We start from the raw sequence: 13,590 nt of genomic DNA, 5'->3' as shown, positions 1-13,590 counted from the left end.
AGGGAAAATGAAAAAGCATTCCAGACAGCCAGGTGTTACCGATCCACCCATTAAAACTTCAGTTACACAATATCCCACACAAATGGTAAAACGCTTCAGTCATTAGGCAATCATAAACAGATTAGAGTGACATTTTATATGACGACTCTGCGTATATAAAATTTGCGTGGCTCACCATAATATCCCAAATGCCTAGGATACAAATTATCTAAACTCAAAAAGACACACACACACACACACACTTTTTAAAAACAACAACAAAGCATTAGAAATAAGAACTTCAATTATAAATGAGGAAACTTTTATTATGTAAAGGTATTAACTATCACATGCCATCCCAGTAGTTAAAAAAAAATACAACCATTTGATTTTTTTGTATATAAAATAGGGAGACAGAGGACTAGCCAGGGATGGGAATTTGAGTTAAGTGAGTTTGAGTCTGAGCTGCAAAAACACGCACGTTTCGCTGACTCGTGGACACTCGAGTCATCCATGTCGATGACTCCAGCACTGCTTAAGTCTGAGGCCACTGACTCGGAAATGAGTCATGAATGTGAACAACTTGATGCAGCGAGTCAGTGGGAATGCTTACTCACTTTTTTCAGTGCATGAAAGACCTTGTGGGACTGTCATTCAGATCAGGCAAGCAGCAGGGAAGTTCTAGCCATGGCAGGGAAGGATTAATGTTTTGGTTTTGCATCAAACAAGGGGGGGGGGAGGTGGGAGCAGGCTCTCTCTGAAGGAACTGATGATCATTGGACGAAGAAAGGGTAGAAAGAGGAGCCCAAGGCATGGGGGTAGGGTTTTTGCCTTAGGAGTGGTTGGAGAACCCCAGGAGGGAGAAAAGGAGGAGGTGGGGAAGTCAGGGGGGAAACTGACTTGTGCACAAGTCAAACTGAAGGGGTGGGGCCAGGCAAGAGTCTTGCCATGGTGACTCCAGTCCATCCCTGTGGCTAGCTTTACCACAAAGCAACTGAGATGGTTGCCTTAGAGGGCAGCATGACACAGAGGGAGGTCTAACTGCAAAGCTATATTAGCATAAGTGTTTCTAATACTCAGAAGTAGGTAAGAAGTAGGTAAGAAACAAAGAAGGAAAAGAAGATGGGCGAAGATGGGAGACCTAGTTCTTAGAAACAGGTGGAGTAGCCATGAACCATGTGGATATGAAGAACAAACATTACAGGTTGTTGCTAGCTTGAGTGTTTGTAAAAATGAGAGCACAAAGAAGGAGACCCTTATAAGAACAGTCTGCTGGATCAGGCCAAGATCTCTTTCATCCAATTTTCTACCAAATTGAGTCCAGAAATCCCACCTGAACCTGAAGTGAGGTTACATTTTTTTGCCTACAGCATATTTTGCAGAAAATGTTCTATAGAATATTTTGCTTACAGCACCAAACTCTTTATTGGTTGGCATACAGCACATATCTGTTTCTCTGAGTATCGCATGTATATTCACTTTCTCCCAAGGATATATACATGAAATAGTCATACCAAAACCTGGAGGGTAGGTTAAGTGAATGGGCAAAAGGTCATCCAGCATGCTATATATCTGAGCAGGGATTTGAACCCAGGTCTCTCCAATTCCACACCCCAAAAACACAAAGTATGCATAGGAATGATCCACTATTCAAATTCAACCATGGGACTGGTAGCCCAATCTTCACCCCTGCCAGTCCATAGCAGTGCCACTGATGAAGTGCATGCTGCATGCTATGGGGGGGGGGGAGCGACTAGACTGCCTGGCAGAGGCAAGTAAAGATCTTTTTCACTTACCTCCCCATAGGCTGGCTGGCCTCTAATGCATCTCCTCATACTTGAGCCCACTATTTAGGGAGATACTTTGTACACTGCTGCTGAGATCTTCCCTTCCCTGCTTCAAACCAACCCAGCCTGCCCCAGCCCCACCCCCAAACTGCCTACAATCCTCCCTTGAACCCCCTCCATCGCTGACCTACCTGCTCCAGCTTGGGTTTAGCAGCCCACTGCTGGTGGCACAAGTCTTCCCTATTCCCATGCCATTGCTGGTGAGCCACCCACTGTCAAAGTGACTTGCATGATGGCAACTAAGGCCTTACGCTGATGGACCACAAGTTCTGTCAGCATAAGGCCACCAGAGAATTGGGCCATTTGTCACACAAATCTGTCCCTAAACATAGTCTCAATAACACTCAAATTATGGTGGGGGCAGGGAAGGTAGAAAGGCCCTTAATTTTTTTTTTTTTTTTTTAAAAAGACCTGAAGAAAGGAGGCTGCTCTTTCAAGGAGAATCCATATGCAAAGATATGTGCAGAAGCACCATTCAGATACAGGGAGAAAAGATTCTTGGACGCCAATGCTGCTTTGAGTCATATCATTAATGGGTTTTCTCAAGGAAACGTCTGCATGCATTTAAACACCCCTGTTACATTTGCATCTGTCTTAACAAACTCCTACAAGGTCACCCATGAGAAGCAGCCTTTAATTTCCAGAATCATATTTGCTTAAAGTAGGGTAAAAATTGTAATTAAAAATAAATTAAACTTAACTTCCTTTAATTCCCCAATTATATAGATATACTTTACAGACGTGTATACAACAGTCATTGGTTGCAGTCATTTATTTTCCCACTGAAACCTTCTCTTTTACAGCTGGCTGTGTCTAATAGCCCCCAGAAGCATGAACCAGGTTCCAAGGGATGGGGGGGGGGGATGTGGGAAAACCTCTTTGTTGCACGCATAGCAACAATAGTTGCTCTCAATAGTGATGTCACTCTCAATAGTGATGTCACTGCACTTTGAAAATGACCCAGTGTACCACTATTCCAAATTGGATTATTCCTCCTTTAGTTCTTCACTGACTTAGATGAAGATGGATCTGGTTGGCAACCTTCAGTCTCGAAAGACTATGGTATAAGCCTACAGCACCCGGTATTCCCAGGTGGTCTCCCATCCAAGTACTAATCAGGCCTGACCCTGCTTAGCTTCTGAGATCAGACAAGATCAGGCACGTGCAGGGTAACAGTTGCTGCTGATGGATCTAAGATAGATCCAAGATGGATATGAATTCACACGTCTCCCCACTCGCTCACCAGGCAGCAGCGGTGGAAATGGCAAATAGGGAGGGCCGACTAAAATGCTGCTATGGTCACATCACAACCACAAGGGATGGTTCTATAGTGGAATTTCAAGTGCCAAAGAAGGAGAAAGGGAGGAGGGAGGGTGAAAATAAGACCTCAGGCTCTCCGTCCCACTGATGCCATCAAAGAAGAAGCTGGTGATGCAGCAGCCAGGTAAGGAAAAGTGGGGGGGGGGGGTTCAGGGCTAGAGGAAGAGATACAGATGCCATTAGGAGCTTGTCAGGATGCAGCATTTGCTTGCTGTTACTTTAATATTTGGTTGATGCTACATTTGGGGTATTTCCCAGGTGCATTTCTTCTCCCCATGCTCAACATTTATATTGGTATTACACTAGGTATTGCAATTATGTCCTTTGGTCACCCCCTACTGCTTTTCAAAGGGTGTGAACTGCACAGAGCGTTACATAAGTTATCACAGACAATCCGTCTCACTACTCTGCAACTCTTTCTCCCCTGAGTGGTGTCAATATTCATATGATAAGCAGGGCCAGGTGCGGCCAAAGCCTGATAGCTGCTTCAGGTGTCCCAAGTCTGGACATCCCCATCATCGCCACTACTGCCTCCTTCATAACTCTTCTCCCACTGGTCCTTCTAGCCAGCACGTGAAGGGGAGGGGATCATAGGAAAGATCCTCCCCACATCAACCCGCTTTGAAGAAATGTCAGTGAGAGTGGAAGCAGAAAGGGAGGGCTCTTCCAAGGAGCTCAGGAGAGCCATTGGGAATGGGATCACAATGCCCACTTCCTTCTCTTCCAGCTCCACAGCCACAATTCTTGGCACAAAAGGCAGAAAGTACGTCACCCCTCTACCTTTATCATCTGCTTTCCAATTAGGGTGAGTAAAAAGAATATGGAGCAGTGGCTGGGAGGCATGGCCAAGACAGTAGGCTGAGGGAGGTGACAGATGCACATAGTGTACACCCTGATAGTTGGTTATCTCCTCCATCCTGCCACTTGAAGCAAGCTCGTCTGTCAGCCTCTTAGTTGAGCTGCCCTGCGTAGAGATGCATTAAATGAAAACAATATCATTAATTCTTATAGCTATTCAGATAGGGTTGTGTGATGTCTGATTGAAGACTAATGAAGCCTATTGAGGGTGAAGATAGTAGTGCCTGGATCAATCACATTAGCAATCCCAGAAAACTGGTAATCATTACATGCTGGTACCACTGAGCTCCCTTTAAGAACATAAGAACAGCCCCACTGGATCAGGCCATAGGCCCATCTAGTCCAGCTTCCTGTATCTCACAGAGGCACAACAAATGCTTCAGGGAGCACGCCAGATAACAAGAAACCTGCATGCTGGTGCCCTCCCTTGCATCTGGCATTCTGACATAGACCATTTCTAAAATCAGGAGGTGCACATACACATCATGGCTTGTAACCCGTAATGGATTTTTCCTCCAGAAACCTGTCCAATCCCCTTTTAAAGGCGTCCAGGCCAGATGCCACCACCACCTTCTGTGGCAAGGAGTTCCACAGACCAACTACATGCTGAGTAAAGAAATATTTTCTTTTGTCTGTCCCAACTCTCCCAACACTCAATTTTAGTGGATGTCCCCTGGTCCTGGTGTTATGTGAGAGTGTAAAGAGCATCTCTCTATCCACTTTATCCTTCCCATGCATAATTTTGTATGTCTCAATCATGTCCCCCCTCAGGCATCTCTTTTCTAGGCTGAAGAGGCCCAAACGCCATAGCCTTTCCTCATAAGGAAGGTGCCCCAGCCCCGTAATCATCTTAGTCGCTCTCTTTTGCACCTTTTCCATTTCCACTATGTCTTTTTTGAGATGTGGCGACCAGAACTGGATGCAATACTCTAGGTGTGGCCTTACCATAGATTTGTACAATGGCATTATAATAGTAGCTGTTTTGTTCTCAATATCTTTTCTAATGATCCCAAGCATAGAATTGGCCTTTTTTCATCGTCCTGTCCACCACCACCCCAAGATCTCTCTCCTGATCTGTCACAGACAGCTCAGAACTGACTAGCCTATATGTGAAGTTTTGATATTTTGCCCCAATGTGCATGACTTTACACTTACTTACATTGAAACGCATCTGCCATTTTGCTGCCCATTCTGCCAGTTTGGAGTGATCCTTCTGGAGCTCCTCCTTTGAAGCAATCATCCAAGAATGACCAAAGGGGCATAGTGTATCTGTGATATGACACTGTCTAAAATGTTCACAAAAAGCATGCTCTTCAGTTCAGCCCTAAATATGTGCACCTTTGCTGCTTATGGAGACAGCCTTGCCTCTGATCTCTAAGACTATCAGCATCACCACAGCATCAATAGAAATATTCTAATAATTTATCTTTCCGTCTCTCCCTAGTTCTGGGATTTATTATCCTTTGGCAGCTCGCCTTGTGTGAAATATTGCCAACATGGGAGGAGGTGAGCTTGTGTGGTCCTCCCAACATTTTCTCTATTCCCTCAACAATCACAAAATATTCAGGTGTAACCAGAAAATATATCAGTAAAAGACTACAAATTATCATACCACAATCAATACAGTTTCAAGCCTAAGTCATAAACCATCAATGCACTGTCATAAACCAGAATGAGTAAAACAAGATACAAAAATTAAGGAAAAGGCCCATCTTTTTTCATAAATTGATTTTGTTATTGTATGATCTTAGTGGGGGAGTGTATGGCTATGGGGTGACAGGACAAGTTCCTGCATTTACCACTACTCCACTGAATAAACCTACTACATTAAACTGAAAAGTCAGCAGCAATTTTTAAAGATGAGCTGACCAGAGATTCAAGGGAGCACATGCAAAGTCTAGAAGGAGGAAACAGTGGGAGGAGTACTTGTAGCTGAAAGCCTCCATCACTGCTGAAAATACAGGGATGGGATAAATAACAGTACCTGAGGGATGAAAGGAAAATGGCTGGAGCAGATTCTCATAACTGAGAGCCTAGGTGTCTCAGCAGCTAACAAGCCCATGGGCCTGGTCAAATGACACAAGATGTGGAATTATGTGTAGCTTTACCTTACACCTTCAGAAGTGAATTTTGTTATTCTAAAATTTAATAGAAGACAACCTTTGGCCCTCAAATATGCTTACTTCTTTTCTTTCACTATCTCATAATCAGTCAGTTTTGACCTTGTAGCATAATCTACGTTTCCATTCCTTCAGGTTAGGCACTAGACCAGGGGTGCTCAATACGTCGATCACGATTGACCAGTCGATCATGAGGCAAAATGAGTCGATTGCAGGCTTCTCTCCCATCCATGCATCCCTGGGAGTGAGCCCCGCCCTGGGAGTGACGCATCCCTGGGAGTGAGCCCCGTTGACTCTACTGGGGCTGACTCGTGAGTAGTCCTGGAGAGGAGCCGCTGGCAGGCTTCTCTCCCGTCCACGCATCCCTGGGAGTGAGCCCCGTCCTGGGAGTGACGCTCCCTGGGAGTGATGCATCCCTGGGAGTGAGCTCCTGTCCACGCATCCCTGGGAGTGAGCCCCGTTGACTCTACTGGGGCTGACTGGTGAGTAGACCTGGAGAGGAGCGGCTGGCAGGCTTCTCTCCCATCCACACATCCCTGGGAGTGAGCCCCATTGACTCTACTGAGGCTGACTTACCTTTCCCCTGTTTTTGCACTGGTATGTATGGAGATCTCTCCCCCCCCCAACTTCCATCTGTTGGTTCTGTGTGCAAGGGGTTTTGCACTGGTCTTGCTGTGATGTCTATATAGAGATCTTCCCTCCCCCACACCTTTCCCCTGTTTTTGCACTGGTTTGTATACAGATCTGCTCCCCCCCCCCACTTGTATTAGAATAGAGGAAGATCTGGTGAGGAGGTAGATGTGGTGTCAGCAGTGGCCCCTTTAAGGGTAAGGCCTGGGCATCCAGCAGAGTGTGCTGCACAGCTGCAGCCACTTGAAGGCAATAGGGCCCTCAGGGATATAAGAGCACCTGAGGCAGGAAGGGCTCCACTTATTTATGTGAGTCAGCCTTTTCCTACATGAAGATCACTAAGTCCAAGTACGGTTCCACCATGACTGATGAACATTTGGAAGTGTGCTTGAGGCTGGCTGTCAGCAGCTACTGTCCGGACTATGCATCCTTGGCTGATTCACTTCAGTGCAAGTCATCAAAGTAAACTCAAGTAATTACAAAAAATGTTTATAGTTAATTATGTTGTGTTGTGCAATATTGGCTCATGCGGTTATGCAAGGTACACCAACATACATTGTACACATAAATGTTATATGTTATGATGGCGCGAACATTGTAAAAAAACTCTGGTAGAACTCCGGGCCTTGCTGGGTTTCAAAGTAGCTCTCGAGCCAAGAAAGTGTGGGCACTCCTGCACTAGACTAACCCTCCCTGGTAGGTGTTGTGTGGGCCACGTAGGCAGGAGCCAAATGTTTTGGTGTCCATTCTGAGGTAAGCAAGGTCAGGGGTGAGCCAGGAACACTCAGATGATGCTTGTCCAGCTTGGTGAGGCTGGTTGACAAGTCCCCTGGCTGGAATATGCAAAGGTAACTGAAAAGGCTTGGCCTCTGGGTACCTGTGCTGTCCAGCTGCCTCAACCCTTCAGGTTTGGCTCAGTTGGTTTCAGAGTGGATCCAGCCTGGAGTCAGCTGGTACATCTATTCCTCACTTGGGGGTGGTACATGGTTAGCATCATTTCCCCCAACTTACTGTCCCACAAGCCTGGAGTTTTTTAGTTAATTGCCCTGCTGCAAGAGTTGTTACCAATTTCAATTAAGTGGCCTAGTCGACCTAAGCCTCTGTCTTGCATGCTTATTTGGGGTGGGAGTTGGAGTTTCACAGGCAAAAGTTCCGGAAAAGAATCTCAAGCCAAACTCTGCAGCACTATCTTAAGTTTAGTTAATGCAGCAATGTTCCAAACAAATTTCAGCTACAGTCCAAACAAATAATTTCAGGGCCTGGCAGGAGCTCCTGTGATTCATGGGCAGGTTATCATCGCTCACCACCATTTCTGTGCAATTTCAAAGCAGACCTGGATGAATATTTTAAAATGTTTCCCTAACCTACACCAAAAATGCCACCTAAAGACATTTGGCTTCAAAATGTGTGGTGTGATGTGCTCAGATTGCCTGTTGCCTGTGTTCTCTGTGTTAATTGCTCACATTTGGAAGTGTTGCTGCCTGATTCACAACTGCAGTTTCAAGTGAGAAAGACTTCTCCCCCCCCCTTGACATTTGACACTGTACTGAGCCAGGAAATGCAGCTGAAGCCAGCTCCAAGACAGGAGGATCCAGCCAAAGCAGCTCTGAAATGCCTCAGTGCTTTCCATAAGTGAGCACATAAGGCTGAAGGAGCATCCGTGAGTTCAGTCTCTTGGCCTTCCAACCAGGGGAAAGGACTCGTGAAGGTGAATGGTTTGCAGACGAAGAGGTTATAAAAGAGACAAAACCAGGATAAAAATTAAATAAAAAGTAGCTGTCTTAAACTGTAATTGCACTTCTCTGCTGAGCATGCTTTCGGATATATAAATGTGATTTACCATCAGCTTGCAACTACAAATCAGGTCTTAAGAAACACTTGTGCTATGAAATTGTTTAATCTCATCAAGCTCTGCTTTCACAGCAAGCCATAAATCACAAAGTCTTTGTTATCATAGACCTCCATGAGCGCCTCTCAGGCAGGCAATGGATCGTGGGTATATATAATCCTGACTGCACAAACAGTGGGGTCGTTGCAGGCTGAAATACTTTCATAATAGCCACTGTGCAGCTGGTGGAACACAAGCCTATGATGGATATCTCATTTCCTACAGTCGGCATCTATTTCAAGCAAATTATTACCACATAAATTTCTTGTCAACAGAAACGGCCAATTAATTAAGTTAAAAATTTACTCGTGATCACATCTACAAACCAAATAGAACTGCAAGGCAATTTTCCAGTTACTGAATATACTGCAGGTCAGTTTAATGAATAATTTTTAACTTTGTCATAAACTCAAAGACAGGCTAATATCTAGAGGAACCTGAATGGAAAGCAGCTGCTGACAGATTTACACAAAATATATTTATACAGATTCCGACTGCCAACATCTGGGGACAGAAATAAACTTTATACAAATTACAGCAGTGCCTTTAGAGGAATGTCCCGTTTTTTCACCACCAGAACAACCACCTGGGTTTTCCCTTGCATTTTAAATGTGAAAAGTGCTTAGAAAAGAATACCTATAAAAACCAGCTATAATTGCATTAAACTTTTAAGCGAGTGAATGCTTCATTATTGAGGCTGGTAACGATAATGCAAAAAAGGCTCCAGATTCTGCTTAACTTCCAAGCATCTAATAAGGACACTTTCCATTCACAGCAATCGCATGCAAATATCATTAGATAGCTCTTACAGTTAATAGGAGGGGCAATAACCAGCAGTGCGCTTGCTCCTTCAACAGTAACAGAAACGTGCTTTTGCTTCCTATTGTCATGGCCATAGGACATGAATACTTCTCAGAGTGCAAAGCAGGGGGGAAAAAATTTAGAATGATGGTCTCCATTCAAGCTCAGGCAGGCAAATTGATAAGAGCTCTGAGTACAGCTACTAACTTTGGGTTATTACAGGCATAAAATTGGCCTGCATGATAACAGGCCTCATTGAGAACACTTCATAATTTTTATTTTAATCTTTTCCCAGAGTGAAAGCACACACATATCTTCAACACACACCGCATGTGATAACAAAAGCAGGAGAAAGCTAATGGGATAAGGAGAGTCTCACCTCCAGGTCGACAGTTCAAATTTACCCTGGGTAGCTACTGACAGAGAACAATTACCATCTGAAGGCTCTCTCTCGCTCTCTTTGTGCATGCGCGCTTTTGTGTATTTGCAAAGGTGGGTAAACAAAAATTCTAGGCATATCTTGGGTGCTGGGAAGTCAGAGAGAATGTTCAAGCCTAAGTCTCAGAGTGGGGAAAGCAGTGGTCACAGCAGTGGGAAAGCAGAACTAAAACCCCTAGGAAGCAGGTGCTGAAAAAGGCAACAAATTGCAGCTTAAAAGATCCTCTTGGGATGCACTGCCAGGTGCCCCCAGTTGCTATCTTGGACCAAGAGTGCTGCATACAGGTGGTTAGGAGCACAAAAAGTCCAGGTTCCTTCATCAAATGGATACCAAAATCAGCTGAGTTGGGGAATATAGCGATTCTCAAGCATTTAAATAATGTTGCTCAGAGATGAGTATTTGACATGGTGGCCAGACCTCTAGTGGAAGACCTCATCCATGGAAAAAAAGAGTCTCCTGTTTACATAGAGCGTTGCAGGGTGGGAAAACTCACACAATGACAGGTTTACCCAGGTGATGGAGGGCTTCTTCCCTGCTGCTTAGACAGCAGCATGGGGCCTCTTCAGGCTAAGCACTATGTTTTTAAGTTTGACAATAAGAACGGAATGGGAGTGCAGTGCGAAGATGATGCTGTATTCATGTATCAGAAAAGAGAAGCTCTGAAAAATCTGAAAAAGTTATCTAGCAAGCGGCAAATAGACCCGAAATTGATCCACGTGATCATGACGGAAGAGCATGCTGGAAGATGTTGATGAAGACAATATCTACAGCGTGTTTGTCTCTTATGCTGAAATCCATAACACATGATTGCTATAATCCTTTGGATGAAACAGTTTTTTCTCCTATCAAACCCATCAAGCTGTTGCCTTGCCTGAAAAAGCTAAGCAAGATCAGTTTGGGTCTTGCCTTGGTTGGGTGACCAGAAGCTGCTGGCTAGAGACGAAGGAATGTGAACCAGCAAGAGATGGATAACATCCTGAGAACCAGCCTGAGGTGAGTTTTGCAGGTGCCTGTGGAGGCTTGGAAAGCACAGGAGCTGTGCAGCCAGGACAACAATCACACTACAACAGGGAAACATCAGAAAAAATGGAGCGTTCCACTGTCGCACCTGGGGGGTAGCAGCTGTTAGTGCTTCTGTGTGGCATGGCTGGGGGGCACTACTACAGCCACCCTTCACTGTTCTCCCAGCCATGCCATCCAGGAAGCCTGCCAGCAGAACCTGTCCCCTGTACCCAACCCCTCCAGTTGTGTCTGGATGTGTTCTGAGGGCCAGAGAGGCTGCATGTGGCCTACTCGGACCTGGGAAGGCCTTACTTCTGGTTTTCTGAAAGACCAGAAGTATCTTTCTAGGGCCTTCCAGAAGCATTAGAAGGACTTCTGAGGACAATGCCTCAGAACACCGCCAGACCCGTCCAGAGAGTGCCTCTGGTCACAACTGGAGGCATGGTGGGGCCCTGACAGGACTATACTTGTGGTGATATCATCACATCACCACAGTTACTTCCGTGTTGGGGGCAGTATTTACAGGGGTGGACCCAGGGCAGCAGAAGCCCCAGGATTGCTACTGGAGGGTTCTGAGTTTCTCTCATAGGATAATACTTGTAAAAGCCGAATTTTAAAAAATGGGGTCTGTGGCCAACCTACCTATGAAAACCACCTTGAGTCTGCGAGACTCAAGTCTATGAGAAAGGTGGTACAGTATATAGATACTGTAATAAATAAAGAAACTACGAATGCAGGAGCCAAGTGGCAGCTGAAATATCTGAGGATGGAGGGATGAGCTGTGACCCCCACAAGTGCCCCTTGCTTGCATCTGTTTCAGGGAGCCAAAAGCTACAAGAGATAGAAGCCCCAATGAGAGTTCCACCTTGCAAGGAAGTCCAACGTGCTGGTTGCTTCACCAGCCATTTCTAGTTTAAGATTATTTTCTATGAGACCTGCTGTGCCCCAGAGATTCAGCAGGAGAGAATCTGCTGCTGAAACAACAGTTGGACTAGCTTATAAACATCTTTTCCCTGACCAGTAATTTTTGCATCTGCATTCAGGAACCAGGAAGCCACAGGAGACAACAGTGGGAATCTGGAAGAGGGAGTCCAAGCCAGTGAGGACCTTAACATCCTGATTGTTTTATTAACTATTTATATCTATCAAGTGCTTTGCATCTGCTTTTAAAGCAGGCAGTAAAAAAAAACAAAAAACCCTCCTCCTTTGGAAGTGTGAGCTTTTCATTCTGATTTTAACTGATGGTTTTAATGGACAGCTCTTTTCCTTGTATGTATAGTTTTTGTGTGTAGTTTGTTTGTATCTGATTCTTGTTGGCAGCCCTGGGAAGATTCTAAAGTGCGGGCTGTAAATATTTTAAATAAATACATAGTAAACATAAGAAGTTCTCAATATACAATATACCTATGGTACTGAATTACTGCATTATCTCCCTGTTCTGTATGGGTCATCCAGAGGGCATTTGGGCAATTCAACATTCCGATGAAATAGAGTGCTACCTACAAAACATTACAATGACATGAGGCCACATGATGGCAGCATTTAACATGGATTAAGTCCACTGAGAGGGGGCGACTGCTTCACCTGAATGTTTAAGACTCATAATTCAGGACCACTCCACCAGGGGGCTTGGCTGCATGTTCAGAAAAGTGAGGAATATTTTCACCAGCCAGGCCATACCCAGGGAAGCTGATAATCTTCCAACCAATGAAAACCATTGCTAAGCTACCAGACGAAGTGACAATAGTTTGCTTGAGCTGTGGGGGCTATATGGGTATGCACCTAATTGTGCACCATCACCAGATGGGGGTGAAAGAAATTTTTTCTTTTTCAGTAGGTAGAGGGGGCTGGGAAACTCGGCGACACCACAATGGGAAGCTGGGGACTTTCAACACTTCAACCTAGATGCAATCTTGATCATGGTCATGCACCCACTGCACCTTTTTATAGGAAAAAAAAACCCAAAAAATTTCTCAAAGGAAATAAAAAGTATATGGGTAAGGCAACTGGGATAAATAACTGTGGTATACTGAAGCTCCTCCCTTCAGTTTTGCCACATTTTCCACCTCCCTTGCTATTTAAAAGAACACACACACACACACACACACACACTCAAATTTGGCAACATTGCACAGTTAGACACACACATAATTTGACCTTGAGCTGGACTCGTGGTTAAGCAATCATTTCAACTGCTCAACCAGGTATTTAACTCTAATCACAGAGCTTGGTTCTGTATATTGGTTCATATTTGTATCTCAACTTCTGTCAAATGATTCCTAACACCAGCCCTATTCAATGGTACTTGACAGCAAAAGGCGTTTAGTGGATACACTTACCTGAAGTCTTATTATCATGAAAAATGAAAGCAATCTCCAAGGATCTGTTTTGGGGGAGTCCAATGGCTTGAGTGAACCATTTGGAGTCTTTCTATGATTTCCCTTTGAACAGTTGACATTTATGCCATATCACAAAGGCTGATAAAAATTTCTCTTAATTAACCTGATCATTTAGCCAAGCGGCACAGGAGACTGCTACACAGGAGACCTGTGGAGCCCTTTGACTAGATGTAGAGTCCTCCAGATTATGGCCACAGATTATTATCTGTGGTTAGCAGTGACTTCAGTGCCTTCAAAAATATGCTGAACGCAAAGTTGATGCAGTATCAAAACAAAATAAGCATCAAATATGAAACTCAGAACAATA

General features: G+C 44.6%; 1 protein-coding gene and 1 pseudogene across 1 annotated transcript in view; both read right to left on the bottom strand.

Moving 5' to 3' along the window:
- The window catches only part of LRMDA (leucine rich melanocyte differentiation associated), a 923,478-nt gene that overhangs the window by 200,897 nt on the left and 708,991 nt on the right, over positions 1–13,590 (bottom strand). The window lies entirely within an intron of this gene.
- LOC136646895 (5S ribosomal RNA) lies at positions 2,894–3,013 on the bottom strand (annotated as a pseudogene).

The sequence above is a fragment of the Tiliqua scincoides genome, chromosome 3 (assembly GCF_035046505.1).
Source record: "Tiliqua scincoides isolate rTilSci1 chromosome 3, rTilSci1.hap2, whole genome shotgun sequence".
In the NCBI taxonomy this organism is placed as follows: Eukaryota; Metazoa; Chordata; class Lepidosauria; order Squamata; family Scincidae; genus Tiliqua; species Tiliqua scincoides.
Note: the sequence above shows the minus strand (reverse complement) of the source record. Positions and strands in the feature narration are given on the sequence as shown.